Below are 18,766 nucleotides of genomic sequence, written 5' to 3'. Positions count from 1 at the left end.
TTGTAGAGAATTAAGTTTCCTACTTTTTATGTTCTATGATATTTTTTGATCAGATGCGTAGTTCTCGAGATATATCAAGATATTTAAAAGTTCCGAAGCCGCACCAACATAATAGAGATACAGAAACACCGTGGCCCCTTTCTTTGCGATAACTCTGCACTATTGCGAGCTGCAAATGCCACTTCCAGCTTAGCTGTGCAGAAGAAGAACAACAAGAAGAAGAAATATTTCGAAATATGTCCGTCAGGCCCCTTCCCTTGAGATAAATCTGCAAATATCTCGGAAACGAAGCGAGCTACGGCAAAATGTTAAGAGACCTTTTTTGTAGAGAATTAAGTTTCCTACTTTTTATGTTCTATGATATTTTTTGATCAGATGCGTAGTTCTCGAGATATATCAAGATATTTAAAAGTTCCGAAGCCGCACCAACATAATAGAGATACAGAAACACCGTGGCCCCTTTCTTTGCGATAACTCTGCACTATTGCGAGCTGCAAATGCCACTTCCAGCTTAGCTGTGCAGAAGAAGAACAACAAGAAGAAGAAATATCTCGAAATATGTCCGTCAGGCCCCTTCCCTTGAGATAAATCTGCAAATATCTCGGAAACGAAGCGAGCTATGGCAAAATGTTAAGAGACCTTTTTTGTAGAGAATTAAGTTTCCTACTTTTTATGTTCTATGATATTTTTCGATCAGAGGCGTACTTCTCGAGATATATCAAGATATTTAAAAGTTCCGAAGCCGCACCAACATAATAGAGATACAGAAACACCGTGGCCCCTCTCTTTGAGATAACTCTGCACGATTGCGAGCTGGAAATGCCACTTCCAGTTTAGCTGTGCAGAAGAAGAACAACAAGAAGAAGAAATATTTCGAAATATGTCCGTCAGGCCCCTTCCCTTGAGATAAATCTGCAAATATCTCGGAAACGAAGCGAGCTACGGCAAAATGTTAAGAGACCTTTTTTGTAGAAAATTAGGTTTCCTACTTTTTATGTTCTGTGATATTTTTTGATCAGATGCGTAGTTCTCGAGATATATCAAGATATTTAAAAGTTCCGAAGCCGCACCAACATAATAGAGATACAGAAACACCGTGGCCCCTTTCTTTGCGATAGCTCTGCACTATTGCGAGCTGCAAATGCCACTTCCAGCTTAGCTGTGCAGAAGAAGAACAACAAGAAGAAGAAATATCTCGAAATATGTCCGTCAGGCCCCTTCCCTTGAGATAAATCTGCAAATATCTCGGAAACGATGCCAGTTATGGGAAAATGTTAAGAGACCTTTTTTGTAGAGAATTAAGTTTCCTACTTTTTATGTTCTATGATATTTTTTGATCAGATGCGTAGTTCTCGAGATATATCAAGATATTTAAAAGTTCCGAAGCCGCACCAACATAATAGAGATACAGAAACACCGTGGCCCGTTTCTTTGAGATAACTCTGCACTATTGCGCGCTGCAAATGCCACTTCCAGCTTAGCTGTGCAGAAGAAGAACAACAAGAAGAAGAAATATCTGGAAATATGTCCGTCAGGCCCCTTCCCTTGAGATTAATCTGCAAATATCTCGGAAACGAAGCGAGCTACGGCAAAATGTTAAGAGACCTTTTTTGTAGAAAATTAGGTTTCCTACTTTTTATGTTCTATGATATTTTTTGATCAGATGCGTAGTTCTCGAGATATATCAAGATATTTAAAAGTTCCGAAGCCGCACCAACATAATAGATACAGAAACACCGTGGCCCCTCTCTTTGAGATAACTCTGCATGATTGCGAGCTGGAAATGCCACTTCCAGTTTAGCTGTGCAGAAGAAGAACAACAAGAAGAAGAAATATCTCGAAATATGTCCGTCAGGACCCTTCCCTTGAGATAAATCTGCAAATATCTCGGAAACGAAGCGAGCTATTGCAAAACGTTAAAAGACCTTTTTTGTAGAAAATTAGGTTTCCTACTTTTTATGTTCTATGATATTTTTTGATCAGATGCGTAGTTCTCGAGATATATCAAGATATTTGAAAGTTCCGAAGCCGCACCAACATAATAGAGATACAGAAACACCGTGGCCCCTTTCTTTGAGATAACTCTGCACTATTGCGAGCGGCAAATGCCACTTCCAGCTTAGCTGTGCAGAAGAAGAACAACAAGAAGAAGAAATATCTGGAAATATGTCCGTCAGGCCCCTTCCCTTGAGATAAATCTGCAAATATCTCGGAAACGAGGCGAGCTACGGCAAAATGTTAAGAGACCTTTTTTGTAGAGAATTATGTTTCCTACAATTTATGTTCTATGATATTTTCTGATCAGATGCGTAGTTCTCGAGATATATCAAGATATTTAAAAGTTCCGAAGCCGCACCAACATAATAGAGATACAGAAACACCGTGGCCCCTTTCTTTGAGATAACTGTGCACTACTGCGAGCTGCAAATGCCACTTCCAGCTTAGCTGTGCAGAAGAAGAACAACAAGAAGAAGAAATATCTCGAAATATGTCCGTCAGGCCCCTTCCCTTGAGATAAATCTGCAAATATCTCGGAAACGAAGCGAGCTATGGCAAAATGTTAAGAGACCATTTTTGTAGAGAATTAAGTTTCCTACTTTTTATGTTCTATGATATTTTTTGATCAGATGCGTAGTTCTCGAGATATATCCTGATATTTAAAAGTTCCGAAGCGGCACCAACATAATAGAGATACAGAAACACCGTGGCCCCTTTCTTTGAGGTAACTCTGCACTATTGCGAGCTGCAAATGCCACTTCGAGCTTAGCTGTGCAGAAGAAGAACAACAAGAAGAAGGAATATCTCGAAATATGTCCGTCAGGCCCCTTCCCTTGAGATAAATCTGCAAATATCTCGGAAACCAAGCGAGCTATGGCAAAATGTTTAGAGACCTTATTTGTAGAGAATTATGTTTCCTACAATTTACGTTCTCTGATATTTTTTGATCAGAAGCGTAGTTTTCGAGATATATCGAGATATTTAAAAGTTCCGAAGCCGCACCAACATAATAGAGATACAGAAACACCGTGGCCCCTTTCTTTGAGATAACTCTGCACTATTGCGACCTGCAAATGCCACTTCCAGCTTAGCTGTGCAGAAGAGGAACAACAAGAAGAAGAAATATCTCGGAATATGTCCGTCAGGCCCCTTCCCTTGAGCTAAATCTGCAAATATCTCGGAAACGATGCCAGCTATGGGAAAATGTTAAGAGACCTTTTTTGTAGAGAATTAAGTTTCCTACTTTTTCTGTTCTATGATATTTTTTGATCAGATGCGTAGTTCTCGAGATATATCAAGATATTTAAAAGCTCCGAAGCTGCACCAACATAATAGAGGTACAGAAACACCGTGGCCCCTTTCTTTGAGGTAACTCTGCACTATTGCGAGCTGCAAATGCCACTTCCAGCTTAGCTGTGCAGAAGAAGAACAACAAGAAGAAGGAATATCTCGAAATATGTCCGTCAGGCCCCTTCCCTTGAGATAAATCTGCAAATATCTCGGAAACGAAGCGAGCTATGGCAAAATGTTAAGAGACCTTTTTTGTAGAGAATTATGTTTCCTACAATTTACGTTCTCTGATATTTTTTGATCAGAAGCGTAGTTTTCGAGATATATCGAGATATTTAAAAGTTCCGAAGCCGCACCAACATAATAGAGATACAGAAACACCGTGGCCCCTTTCTTTGAGATAACTCTGCACTATTGCGACCTGCAAATGCCACTTCCAGCTTAGCTGTGCAGAAGAGGAACAACAAGAAGAAGAAATATCTCGGAATATGTCCGTCAGGCCCCTTCCCTTGAGCTAAATCTGCAAATATCTCGGAAACGATGCCAGCTATGGGAAAATGTTAAGAGACCTTTTTTGTAGAGAATTAAGTTTCCTACTTTTTATGTTCTATGATATTTTTTGATCAGATGCGTAGTTCTCGAGATATATCAAGATATTTAAAAGCTCCGAAGCTGCACCAACATAATAGAGGTACAGAAACACCGTGGCCCCTTTCTTTGAGGTAACTCTGCACTATTGCGAGCTGCAAATGCCACTTCCAGCTTAGCTGTGCAGAAGAAGAACAACAAGAAGAAGGAATATCTCGAAATATGTCCGTCAGGCCCCTTCCCTTGAGATAAATCTGCAAATATCTCGGAAACGAAGCGAGCTACGGCAAAATGTTAAGAGACCTTTTTTGTAGAAAATTAGGTTTCCTACTTTTTATGTTCTATGATATTTTTTGATCAGATGCGTAGTTCTCGAGATATATCAAGATATTTAAAAGTTCCGAAGCCGCACCAACATAATAGAGATACAGAAACACCGTGGCCCCTTTCTTTGAGATAACTCTGCACTATTGCGCGCTGCAAATGCCACTTCCAGCTTAGCTGCGCAGAAGAAGAACAACAAGAAGAAGAAATATCTCGAAATATGTCCGTCAGGCCCCTTCCCTTGAGATAAATCTGCAAATATCTCGGAAACGAAGCGAGCTATGGCAAAATGTTAAGAGACCTTTTTTGTAGAGAATTATGTTTCCTACAATTTACGTTCTCTGATATTTTTTGATCAGAAGCGTAGTTTTCGAGATATATCGAGATATTTAAAAGTTCCGAAGCCGCACCAACATAATAGAGATACAGAAACACCGTGGCCCCTTTCTTTGAGATAACTCTGCACTATTGCGACCTGCAAATGCCACTTCCAGCTTAGCTGTGCAGAAGAAGAACAACAAGAAGAAGAAATATCTCGAAATATGTCCGTCAGGCCCCTTCCCTTGAGATAAATCTGCAAATATCTCGGAAACGAAGCGAGCTATGGCAAAATGTTAAGAGACCTTTTTTGTAGAGAATTAAGTTTCCTACTTTTTATGTTCTATGATATTTTTCGATCAGAGGCGTAGTTCTCGAGATATATCAAGATATTTAAAAGTTCCGAAGCCGCACCAACATAATAGATACAGAAACACCGTGGCCCCTCTCTTTGAGATAACTCTGCATGATTGCGAGCTGGAAATGCCACTTCCAGCTTAGCTGTGCAGAAGAAGAACAACAAGAAGAAGAAATATCTCGAAATATGTCCGTCAGGCCCCTTCCCTTGAGATAAATCTGCAAATATCTCGGAAACGAAGCGAGCTATGGCAAAATGTTAAGAGACCTTTTTTGTAGAGAATTATGTTTCCTACAATTTACGTTCTCTGATATTTTTTGATCAGAAGCGTAGTTTTCGAGATATATCGAGATATTTAAAAGTTCCGAAGCCGCACCAACATAATAGAGATACAGAAACACCGTGGCCCCTTTCTTTGAGATAACTCTGCACTATTGCGACCTGCAAATGCCACTTCCAGCTTAGCTGTGCAGAAGAGGAACAACAAGAAGAAGAAATATCTCGGAATATGTCCGTCAGGCCCCTTCCCTTGAGCTAAATCTGCAAATATCTCGGAAACGATGCCAGCTATGGGAAAATGTTAAGAGACCTTTTTTGTAGAGAATTAAGTTTCCTACTTTTTATGTTCTATGATATTTTTTGATCAGATGCGTAGTTCTCGAGATATATCAAGATATTTAAAAGCTCCGAAGCTGCACCAACATAATAGAGGTACAGAAACACCGTGGCCCCTTTCTTTGAGGTAACTCTGCACTATTGCGAGCTGCAAATGCCACTTCCAGCTTAGCTGTGCAGAAGAAGAACAACAAGAAGAAGGAATATCTCGAAATATGTCCGTCAGGCCCCTTCCCTTGAGATAAATCTGCAAATATCTCGGAAACGAAGCGAGCTACGGCAAAATGTTAAGAGACCTTTTTTGTAGAAAATTAGGTTTCCTACTTTTTATGTTCTATGATATTTTTTGATCAGATGCGTAGTTCTCGAGATATATCAAGATATTTAAAAGTTCCGAAGCCGCACCAACATAATAGAGATACAGAAACACCGTGGCCCCTTTCTTTGAGATAACTCTGCACTATTGCGCGCTGCAAATGCCACTTCGAGCTTAGCTGCGCAGAAGAAGAACAACAAGAAGAAGAAATATCTCGAAATATGTCCGTCAGGCCCCATCCCTTGAGATAAATCTGCAAATATCTCGGAAACGAAGCGAGCTACGGCAAAATGTTAAGAGACCTTTTTTGTAGAGAATTATGTTTCCTACAATTTACGTTCTCTGATATTTTTTGATCAGAAGCGTAGTTTTCGAGATATATCGAGATATTTAAAAGTTCCGAAGCCGCACCAACATAATAGAGATACAGAAACACCGTGGCCCCTTTCTTTGAGCTAACTCTGCACTATTGCGACCTGCAAATGCCACTTCCAGCTTAGCTGTGCAGAAGAGGAACAACAAGAAGAAGAAATATCTCGGAATATGTCCGTCAGGCCCCTTCCCTTGAGCTAAATCTGCAAATATCTCGGAAACGATGCCAGCTATCGGAAAATGTTAAGAGACCTTTTTTGTAGAGAATTAAGTTTTCTACTTTTTATGTTTTATGATATTTCTTGATCAGATGCGTAGTTCTCGAGACATATCAAGATATTTAAAAGTTCCGAAGCCGCACCAACATAATAGAGATACAGAAAGACCGCGGCCCCTTTCTTTGAGATAACTCTGCACTATTGCGCGCAGCAAATGCCACTTCCAGCTTAGCTGTGCAGAAGAAGAACAACAAGAAGAAGAAATATCTCGAAATATGTCCGTCAGGCCCCTTCCCTTGAGATAAATCTGCAAATATCTCGGAAACGAAGCGAGCTATGGCAAAATGTTAAGAGACCTTTTTTGTAGGGAATTAAGTTTCCTACTTTTTATGTTCTATGATATTTTTCGATCAGAGGCGTAGTTCTCGAGATATATCAAGATATTTAAAAGTTCCGAAGCCGCACCAACATAATAGAGATACAGAAACACCGTGGCCCCTCTCTTTGAGATAACTCTGCACGATTGCGAGCTGGAAATGCCACTTCCAGTTTAGCTGTGCAGAAGAAGAACAACAAGAAGAAGAAATATCTCGAAATATGTCCGTCAGGCCCCTTCCCTTGAGATAAATCTGCAAATATCTCGGAAACGAAGCGAGCTACGGCAAAATGTTAAGAGACCTTTTTTGTAGAAAATTAGGTTTCCTACTTTTTATGTTCTATGATATTTTTTGATCAGATGCGTAGTTCTCGAGATATATCAAGATATTTAAAAGTTCCGAAGCCGCACCAACATAATAGAGATACAGAAACACCGTGGCCCCTTTCTTTGCGATAACTCTGCACTATTGCGAGCTGCAAATGCCACTTCCAGCTTAGCTGTGCAGAAGAAGAACAACAAGAAGAAGAAATATCTCGAAATATGTCCGTCAGGCCCCTTCCCTTGAGATAAATCTGCAAATATCTCGGAAACGAAGCGAGCTATGGCAAAATGTTAAGAGACCTTTTTTGTAGAGAATTAAGTTTCCTACTTTTTATGTTCTATGATATTTTTTGATCAGATGCGTAGTTCTCGAGATATATCAAGATATTTAAAAGTTCCGAAGCCGCACCAACATAATAGAGATACAGAAACACCGTAGCCCCTTTCTTTGCGATAACTCTGCACTATTGCGAGCTGCAAATGCCACTTCCAGCTTAGCTGTGCAGAAGAAGAACAACAAGAAGAAGAAATATCTGGAAATATGTCCGTCAGGCCCCTTCCCTTGAGATAAACCTGCAAATATCTCGGAAACGAAGCGAGCTACGGCAAAATGTTAAGAGACCTTTTTTGTAGAAAATTAGGATTCCTACTTTTTATGTTCTATGATATTTTTTGAACAGATGCGTAGTTCTCGAGATATATCAAGATATTTAAAAGTTCCGAAGCCGCACCAACATAATAGAGATACAGAAACACCGTGGCCCCTTTCTTTGAGATAACTCTGCACTATTGCGCGCTGCAAATGCCACTTCCAGCTTAGCTGTGCAGAAGAAGAACAACAAGAAGAAGAAATATCTCGAAATATGTCCGTCAGGCCCCTTCCCTTGAGATAAATCTGCAAATATCTCGGAAACGAAGCGAGCTATGGCAAAATGTTAAGAGACCTTTTTTGTAGAGAATTAAGTTTCCTACTTTTTATGTTCTATGATATTTTTCGATCAGAGGCGTAGTTCTCGAGATATATCAAGATATTTAAAAGTTCCGAAGCCGCACCAACATAATAGAGATACAGAAACACCGTGGCCCCTCTCTTTGAGATAACTCTGCACGATTGCGAGCTGGAAATGCCACTTCCAGTTTAGCTGTGCAGAAGAAGAACAACAAGAAGAAGAAATATCTCGAAATATGTCCGTCAGGCCCCTTCCCTTGAGATAAATCTGCAAATATCTCGGAAACGAAGCGAGCTACGGCAAAATGTTAAGAGACCTTTTTTGTAGAAAATTAGGTTTCCTACTTTTTATGTTCTATGATATTTTTTGATCAGATGCGTAGTTCTCGAGATATATCAAGATATTTAAAAGTTCCGAAGCCGCACCAACATAATAGAGATACAGAAACACCGTGGCCCCTTTCTTTGAGATAACTCTGCACTATTGCGCGCTGCAAATGCCACTTCCAGCTTAGCTGCGCAGAAGAAGAACAACAAGAAGAAGAAATATCTCGAAATATGTCCGTCAGGCCCCTTCCCTTCAGATAAATCTGCAAATATCTCGGAAACGAAGCGAGCTACGGCAAAATGTTAAGAGACCTTTTTTGTAGAAAATTAGGTTTCCTACTTTTTATGTTCTATGATATTTTTTGATCAGATGCGTAGTTCTCGAGATATATCAAGATATTTAAAAGTTCCGAAGCCGCACCAACATAATAGAGATACAGAAACACCGTGGCCCCTTTCTTTGCGATAACTCTGCACTATTGCGAGCTGCAAATGCCACTTCCAGCTTAGCTGTGCAGAAGAAGAACAACAAGAAGAAGAAATATCTCGAAATATGTCCGTCAGGCCCCTTCCCTTGAGATAAATCTGCAAATATCTCGGAAACGAAGCGAGCTACGGCAAAATGTTAAGAGACCTTTTTTGTAGAGAATTATGTTTCCTACAATTTACGTTCTCTGATATTTTTTGATCAGAAGCGTAGTTTTCGAGATATATCGAGATATTTAAAAGTTCCGAAGCCGCACCAACATAATAGAGATACAGAAACACCGTGGCCCCTTTCTTTGAGATAACTCTGCACTATTGCGACCTGCAAATGCCACTTCCAGCTTAGCTGTGCAGAAGAGGAACAACAAGAAGAAGAAATATCTCGGAATATGTCCGTCAGGCCCCTTCCCTTGAGATAAATCTGCAAATATCTCGGAAACGATGCCAGCTATCGGAAAATGTTAAGAGACCTTTTTTGTAGAGAATTAAGTTTCCTACTTTTTATGCTCTATGATATTTTTTGATCAGATGCGTAGTTCTCGAGATATATCAAGATATTTAAAAGTTCCGAAGCCGCACCAACATAATAGAGATACAGAAACACCGTGGCCCCTTTCTTTGCGATAACTCTGCACTATTGCGAGCTGCAAATGCCACTTCCAGCTTAGCTGTGCAGAAGAAGAACAACAAGAAGAAGAAATATCTGGAAATATGTCCGTCAGGCCCCTTCCCTTGAGATAAACCTGCAAATATCTCGGAAACGAAGCGAGCTACGGCAAAATGTTAAGAGACCTTTTTTGTAGAAAATTAGGATTCCTACTTTTTATGTTCTATGATATTTTTTGAACAGATGCGTGGTTCTCGAGATATATCAAGATATTTAAAAGTTCCGAAGCCGCACCAACATAATAGAGATACAGAAACACCGTGGCCCCTTTCTTTGAGATAACTCTGCACTATTGCGCGCTGCAAATGCCACTTCCAGCTTAGCTGTGCAGAAGAAGAACAACAAGAAGAAGAAATATCTCGAAATATGTCCGTCAGGCCCCTTCCCTTGAGATAAATCTGCAAATATCTCGGAAACGAAGCGAGCTATGGCAAAATGTTAAGAGACCTTTTTTGTAGAGAATTAAGTTTCCTACTTTTTATGTTCTATGATATTTTTTGATCAGATGCGTAGTTCTCGAGATATATCAAGATATTTAAAAGTTCCGAAGCCGCACCAACATAATAGAGATACAGAAACACCGTGGCCCCTTTCTTTGAGGTAACTCTGCACTATTGCGAGCTGCAAATGCCACTTCCAGCTTAGCTGTGCAGAAGAAGAACAACAAGAAGAAGAAATATCTCGAAATATGTCCGTCAGGCCCCTTCCCTTGAGATAAATCTGCAAATATCTCGGAAACCAAGCGAGCTATCGCAAAATGTTAGGAGACCTTATTTGTAGAGAATTAAGTTTCCTACTTTTTATGTTCTACGATATTTTTTGATCAGATGCGTAGTTCTCGAGATATATCAAGATACTTAAAAGTTCCGAAGCCGCACCAACATAATAGAGATACAGAAACACCGTGGCCCCTTTCTTTGAGGTAACTCTGCACTATTGCGAGCTGCAAATGCCACTTCCAGCTTAGCTGTGCAGAAGAAGAACAACAAGAAGAAGAAATATCTCGAAATATGTCCGTCAGGCCCCTTCCCTTGAGATAAATCTGCAAATATCTCGGAAACGCAGCGAGCTATGGCAAAATGTTAAGAGACCTTTTTTGTAGAGAATTAAGTTTCCTACTTTTTATGTTCTATGATATTTTTCGATCAGAGGCATAGTTCTCGAGATATATCAAGATATTTAAAAGTTCCGAAGCCGCACCAACATAATAGAGATACAGAAACACCGTGGCCCCTCTCTTTGAGATAACTCTGCACGATTGCGAGCTGGAAATGCCACTTCCAGTTTAGCTGTGCAGAAGAAGAACAACAAGAAGAAGAAATATCTCGAAATATGTCCGTCAGGCCCCTTCCCTTGAGATAAATCTGCAAATATCTCGGAAACGAAGCGAGCTACGGCAAAATGTTAAGAGACCTTTTTTGTAGAAAATTAGGTTTCCTACTTTTTATGTTCTATGATATTTTTTGATCAGATGCGTAGTTCTCGAGATATATCAAGATATTTAAAGGTTCCGAAGCCGCACCAACATAATAGAGATACAGAAACACCGTGGCCCCTTTCTTTGCGATAACTCTGCACTATTGCGAGCTGCAAATGCCACTTCCAGCTTAGCTGTGCAGAAGAAGAACAACAAGAAGAAGAAATATCTCGAAATATGTCCGTCAGGCCCCTTCCCTTGAGATAAATCTGCAAATATCTCGGAAACGATGCCAGTTATGGGAAAATGTTAAGAGACCTTTTTTGTAGAGAATTAAGTTTCCTACTTTTTATGTTCTATGATATTTTTTGATCAGATGCGTAGTTCTCGAGATATATCAAGATATTTAAAAGTTCCGAAGCCGCACCAACATAATAGAGATACAGAAACACCGTGGCCCGTTTCTTTGAGATAACTCTGCACTATTGCGCGCTGCAAATGCCACTTCCAGCTTAGCTGTGCAGAAGAAGAACAACAAGAAGAAGAAATATCTGGAAATATGTCCGTCAGGCCCCTTCCCTTGAGATAAATCTGCAAATATCTCGGAAACGAAGCGAGCTACGGCAAAATCTTAAGAGACCTTTTTTGTAGAGAATTAAGTTTCCTACTTTTTATGTTCTATGATATTTTTCGATCAGAGGCGTAGTTCTCCAGATATATCAAGATATTTAAAAGTTCCGAAGCCGCACCAACATAATAGATACAGAAACACCGTGGCCCCTCTCTTTGGGATAACTCTGCATGATTGCGAGCTGGAAATGCCACTTCCAGTTTAGCTGTGCAGAAGAAGAACAACAAGAAGAAGAAATATCTCGAAATATGTCCGTCAGGACCCTTCCCTTGAGATAAATCTGCAAATATCTCGGAAACGAAGCGAGCTATTGCAAAACGTTAAAAGACCTTTTTTGTAGAGAATTAAGTTTCCTACTTTTTATGTTCTATGATATTTTTTGATCAGATGCGTAGTTCTCGAGATATATCAAGATATTTAAAAGCTCCGAAGCTGCACCAACATAATAGAGGTACAGAAACACCGTGGCCCCTTTCTTTGAGATAACTCTGCACTATTGCGAGCTGCAAATGCCACTTCCAGCTTAGCTGTGCAGAAGAAGAACAACAAGAAGAAGAAATATCTCGAAATATGTCCGTCAGGCCCCTTCCCTTGAGATAGATCTGCAAATATCTCGGAAACGAAGCGAGCTATGGCAAAATGTTAAGAGACCTTTTTTGTAGAGAATTAAGTTTCCTACTTTTTCTGTTCTATGATATTTTTCGATCAGAGGCGTAGTTCTCGAGATATATCAAGATATTTAAAAGTTCCGAAGCTGCACCAACATAATAGAGGTACAGAAACACCGTGGCCCCTTTCTTTGAGATAACTCTGCACTATAGCGAGCTGCAAATGCCACTTCCAGCTTAGCTGTGCAGAAGAAGAACAACAAGAATAAGAAATATTTCGAAATATGTCCGTCAGGCCCCTTCCCTTGAGATAAATCTGCAAATATCTCGGAAACGAAGCGAGCTATGGCAAAATGTTAAGAGACCTTTTTTGTAGAGAATTAAGTTTCCTACTTTTTATGTTCTATGATATTTTTCGATCAGAGGCGTAGTTCTCGAGATATATCAAGATATTTAAAAGTTCCGAAGCCGCACCAACATAATAGAGATACAGAAACACCGTGGCCCCTTTCTTTGAGATAACTCTGCACGATTGCGAGCTGGAAATGCCACTTCCAGTTTAGCTGTGCAGAAGAAGAACAACAAGAAGAAGAAATATCTCGAAATATGTCCATCAGGACCCTTCCCTTGAGATAAATCTGCAAATATCTCGGAAACGAAGCGAGCTATGGCAAAATGTTAAGAGACCTTTTTTGTAGAGAATTATGTTTCCTACAATTTATGTTCTATGATATTTTCTGATCAGATGCGTAGTTCTCGAGATATATCAAGATATTTAAAAGTTCCGAAGCCGCACCAACATAATAGAGATACAGAAACACCGTGGCCCCTTTCTTTGAGATAACTGTGCACTACTGCGAGCTGCAAATGCCACTTCCAGCTTAGCTGTGCAGAAGAAGAACAACAAGAAGAAGAAATATCTCGAAATATGTCCGTCAGGCCCCTTCCCTTGAGATAAATCTGCAAATATCTCGGAAACGAAGCGAGCTATGGCAAAATGTTAAGAGACCATTTTTGTAGAGAATTAAGTTTCCTACTTTTTATGTTCTATGATATTTTTTGATCAGATGCGTAGTTCTCGAGATATATCCTGATATTTAAAAGTTCCGAAGCGGCACCAACATAATAGAGATACAGAAACACCGTGGCCCCTTTCTTTGAGGTAACTCTGCACTATTGCGAGCTGCAAATGCCACTTCGAGCTTAGCTGTGCAGAAGAAGAACAACAAGAAGAAGGAATATCTCGAAATATGTCCGTCAGGCCCCTTCCCTTGAGATAAATCTGCAAATATCTCGGAAACCAAGCGAGCTATGGCAAAATGTTTAGAGACCTTATTTGTAGAGAATTAAGTTTCCTACTTTTTATGTTCTACGATATTTTTTGATCAGATGCGTAGTTCTCGAGATATATCAAGATATTTAAAAGTTCCGAAGCCGCACCAACATAATAGAGATACAGAAACACCGTGGCCCCTTTCTTTGAGATAACTCTACACTATTGCGAGCTGCAAATGCCACTTCCAGCTTAGCTGTGCAGAAGAAGAACAACAACAAGAAGAAATATCTCGAAATATGTCCGTCAGGCCCCTTCCCTTGAGATAAATCTGCAAATATCTCGGAAACGAAGCGAGCTATGGCAAAATGTTAAGAGACCTTTTTTGTAGAGAATTATGTTTCCTACAATTTACGTTCTCTGATATTTTTTGATCAGAAGCGTAGTTTTCGAGATATATCGAGATATTTAAAAGTTCCGAAGCCGCACCAACATAATAGAGATACAGAAACACCGTGGCCCCTTTCTTTGAGATAACTCTGCACTATTGCGACCTGCAAATGCCACTTCCAGCTTAGCTGTGCAGAAGAGGAACAACAAGAAGAAGAAATATCTCGGAATATGTCCGTCAGGCCCCTTCCCTTGAGCTAAATCTGCAAATATCTCGGAAACGATGCCAGCTATGGGAAAATGTTAAGAGACCTTTTTTGTAGAGAATTAAGTTTCCTACTTTTTATGTTCTATGATATTTTTTGATCAGATGCGTAGTTCTCGAGATATATCAAGATATTTAAAAGCTCCGAAGCTGCACCAACATAATAGAGGTACAGAAACACCGTGGCCCCTTTCTTTGAGGTAACTCTGCACTATTGCGAGCTGCAAATGCCACTTCCAGCTTAGCTGTGCAGAAGAAGAACAACAAGAAGAAGGAATATCTCGAAATATGTCCGTCAGGCCCCTTCCCTTGAGATAAATCTGCAAATATCTCGGAAACGAAGCGAGCTACGGCAAAATGTTAAGAGACCTTTTTTGTAGAAAATTAGGTTTCCTACTTTTTATGTTCTATGATATTTTTTGATCAGATGCGTAGTTCTCGAGATATATCAAGATATTTAAAAGTTCCGAAGCCGCACCAACATAATAGAGATACAGAAACACCGTGGCCCCTTTCTTTGAGATAACTCTGCACTATTGCGCGCTGCAAATGCCACTTCCAGCTTAGCTGCGCAGAAGAAGAACAACAAGAAGAAGAAATATCTCGAAATATGTCCGTCAGGCCCCTTCCCTTGAGATAAATCTGCAAATATCTCGGAAACGAAGCGAGCTACGGCAAAATGTTAAGAGACCTTTTTTGTAGAGAATTATGTTTCCTACAATTTACGTTCTCTGATATTTTTTGATCACAAGCGTAGTTTTCGAGATATATCGAGATATTTAAAAGTTCCGAAGCCGCACCAACATAATAGAGATACAGAAACACCGTGGCCCCTTTCTTTGCGATAACTCTGCACTATTGCGAGCTGCAAATGCCACTTCCAGCTTAGCTGTGCAGAAGAAGAAGAACAAGAAGAAGAAATATCTCGAAATATGTCCGTCAGGCCCCTTCCCTTGAGATAAATCTGCAAATATCTCGGAAACGAAGCGAGCTATGGCAAAATGTTAAGAGACCTTTTTTGTAGAGAATTAAGTTTCCTACTTTTTATGTTCTATGATATTTTTCGATCAGAGGCGTAGTTCTCGAGATATATCAAGATATTTAAAAGTTCCGAAGCCGCACCAACATAATAGATACAGAAACACCGTGGCCCCTCTCTTTGAGATAACTCTGCATGATTGCGAGCTGGAAATGCCACTTCCAGCTTAGCTGTGCAGAAGAAGAACAACAAGAAGAAGAAATATCTCGAAATATGTCCGTCAGGCCCCTTCCCTTGAGATAAATCTGCAAATATCTCGGAAACGAAGCGAGCTATGGCAAAATGTTAAGAGACCATTTTTGTAGAGAATTAAGTTTCCTACTTTTTATGTTCTATGATATTTTTTGATCAGATGCGTAGTTCTCGAGATATATCCTGATATTTAAAAGTTCCGAAGCGGCACCAACATAATAGAGATACAGAAACACCGTGGCCCCTTTCTTTGAGGTAACTCTGCACTATTGCGAGCTGCAAATGCCACTTCGAGCTTAGCTGTGCAGAAGAAGAACAACAAGAAGAAGGAATATCTCGAAATATGTCCGTCAGGCCCCTTCCCTTGAGATAAATCTGCAAATATCTCGGAAACGAAGCGAGCTATGGCAAAATGTTAAGAGACCTTTTTTGTAGAGAATTATGTTTCCTACAATTTACGTTCTCTGATATTTTTTGATCAGAAGCGTAGTTTTCGAGATATATCGAGATATTTAAAAGTTCCGAAGCCGCACCAACATAATAGAGGTACAGAAACACCGTGGCCCCTTTCTTTGAGATAACTCTGCACTATTGCGACCTGCAAATGCCACTTCCAGCTTAGCTGTGCAGAAGAGGAACAACAAGAAGAAGAAATATCTCGGAATATGTCCGTCAGGCCCCTTCCCTTGAGCTAAATCTGCAAATATCTCGGAAACGATGCCAGCTATGGGAAAATGTTAAGAGACCTTTTTTGTAGAGAATTAAGTTTCCTACTTTTTATGTTCTATGATATTTTTTGATCAGATGCGTAGTTCTCGAGATATATCAAGATATTTAAAAGCTCCGAAGCTGCACCAACATAATAGAGGTACAGAAACACCGTGGCCCCTTTCTTTGAGGTAACTCTGCACTATTGCGAGCTGCAAATGCCACTTCCAGCTTAGCTGTGCAGAAGAAGAACAACAAGAAGAAGGAATATCTCGAAATATGTCCGTCAGGCCCCTTCCCTTGAGATAAATCTGCAAATATCTCGGAAACGAAGCGAGCTACGGCAAAATGTTAAGAGACCTTTTTTGTAGAAAATTAGGTTTCCTACTTTTTATGTTCTATGATATTTTTTGATCAGATGCGTAGTTCTCGAGATATATCAAGATATTTAAAAGTTCCGAAGCCGCACCAACATAATAGAGATACAGAAACACCGTGGCCCCTTTCTTTGAGATAACTCTGCACTATTGCGCGCTGCAAATGCCACTTCCAGCTTAGCTGCGCAGAAGAAGAACAACAAGAAGAAGAAATATCTCGAAATATGTCCGTCAGGCCCCTTCCCTTGAGATAAATCTGCAAATATCTCGGAAACGAAGCGAGCTACGGCAAAATGTTAAGAGACCTTTTTTGTAGAGAATTATGTTTCCTACAATTTACGTTCTCTGATATTTTTTGATCAGAAGCGTAGTTTTCGAGATATATCGAGATATTTAAAAGTTCCGAAGCCGCACCAACATAATAGAGATACAGAAACACCGTGGCCCCTTTCTTTGAGCTAACTCTGCACTATTGCGACCTGCAAATGCCACTTCCAGCTTAGCTGTGCAGAAGAGGAACAACAAGAAGAAGAAATATCTCGGAATATGTCCGTCGGGCCCCTTCCCTTGAGCTAAATCTGCAAATATCTCGGAAACGATGCCAGCTATCGGAAAATGTTAAGAGACCTTTTTTGTAGAGAATTAAGTTTTCTACTTTTTATGTTTTATGATATTTCTTGATCAGATGCGTAGTTCTCGAGACATATCAAGATATTTAAAAGTTCCGAAGCCGCACCAACATAATAGAGATACAGAAAGACCGCGGCCCCTTTCTTTGAGATAACTCTGCACTATTGCGCGCAGCAAATGCCACTTCCAGCTTAGCTGTGCAGAAGAAGAACAACAAGAAGAAGAAATATCTCGAAATATGTCCGTCAGGCCCCTTCCCTTGAGATAAATCTGCAAATATCTCGGAAACGAAGCGAGCTATGGCAAAATGTTAAGAGACCTTTTTTGTAGGGAATTAAGTTTCCTACTTTTTATGTTCTATGATATTTTTCGATCAGAGGCGTAGTTCTCGAGATATATCAAGATATTTAAAAGTTCCGAAGCCGCACCAACATAATAGAGATACAGAAACACCGTGGCCCCTCTCTTTGAGATAACTCTGCACGATTGCGAGCTGGAAATGCCACTTCCAGTTTAGCTGTGCAGAAGAAGAACAACAAGAAGAAGAAATATCTCGAAATATGTCCGTCAGGCCCCTTCCCTTGAGATAAATCTGCAAATATCTCGGAAACGAAGCGAGCTACGGCAAAATGTTAAGAGACCTTTTTTGTAGAAAATTAGGTTTCCTACTTTTTATGTTCTATGATATTTTTTGATCAGATGCGTAGTTCTCGAGATATATCAAGATATTTAAAAGTTCCGAAGCCGCACCAACATAATAGAGATACAGAAACACCGTGGCCCCTTTCTTTGAGATAACTCTGCACTATTGCGCGCTGCAAATGCCACTTCCAGCTTAGCTGCGCAGAAGAAGAACAACAAGAAGAAGAAATATCTCGAAATATGTCCGTCAGGCCCCTTCCCTTGAGATAAATCTGCAAATATCTCGGAAACGAAGCGAGCTACGGCAAAATGTTAAGAGACCTTTTTTGTAGAAAATTAGGTTTCCTACTTTTTATGTTCTATGATATTTTTTGATCAGATGCGTAGTTCTCGAGATATATCAAGATATTTAAAAGTTCCGAAGCCGCACCAACATAATAGAGATACAGAAACACCGTGGCCCCTTTCTTTGCGATAACTCTGCACTATTGCGAGCTGCAAATGCCACTTCCAGCTTAGCTGTGCAGAAGAAGAACAACAAGAAGAAGAAATATCTCGAAATATGTCCGTCAGGCCCCTTCCCTTGAGATAAATCTGCAAATATCTCGGAAACGAAGCGAGCTACGGCAAAATGTTAAGAGACCTTTTTTGTAGAGAATTATGTTTCCTACAATTTACGTTCTCTGATATTTTTTGATCAGAAGCGTAGTTTTCGAGATATATCGAGATATTTAAAAGTTCCGAAGCCGCACCAACATAATAGAGATACAGAAACACCGTGGCCCCTTTCTTTGAGATAACTCTGCACTATTGCGACCTGCAAATGCCACTTCCAGCTTAGCTGTGCAGAAGAGGAACAACAAGAAGAAGAAATATCTCGGAATATGTCCGTCAGGCCCCTTCCCTTGAGATAAATCTGCAAATATCTCGGAAACGATGCCAGCTATCGGAAAATGTTAAGAGACCTTTTTTGTAGAGAATTAAGTTTCCTACTTTTTATGTTCTATGATATTTTTTGATCAGATGCGTAGTTCTCGAGATATATCAAGATATTTAAAAGTTCCGAAG

The sequence above is a fragment of the Osmia lignaria genome, unplaced genomic scaffold (genome assembly GCF_051020975.1).
Source record: "Osmia lignaria lignaria isolate PbOS001 unplaced genomic scaffold, iyOsmLign1 scaffold0001, whole genome shotgun sequence".
Taxonomy (NCBI): Eukaryota; Metazoa; Arthropoda; class Insecta; order Hymenoptera; family Megachilidae; genus Osmia; species Osmia lignaria.
Note: the sequence above shows the minus strand (reverse complement) of the source record.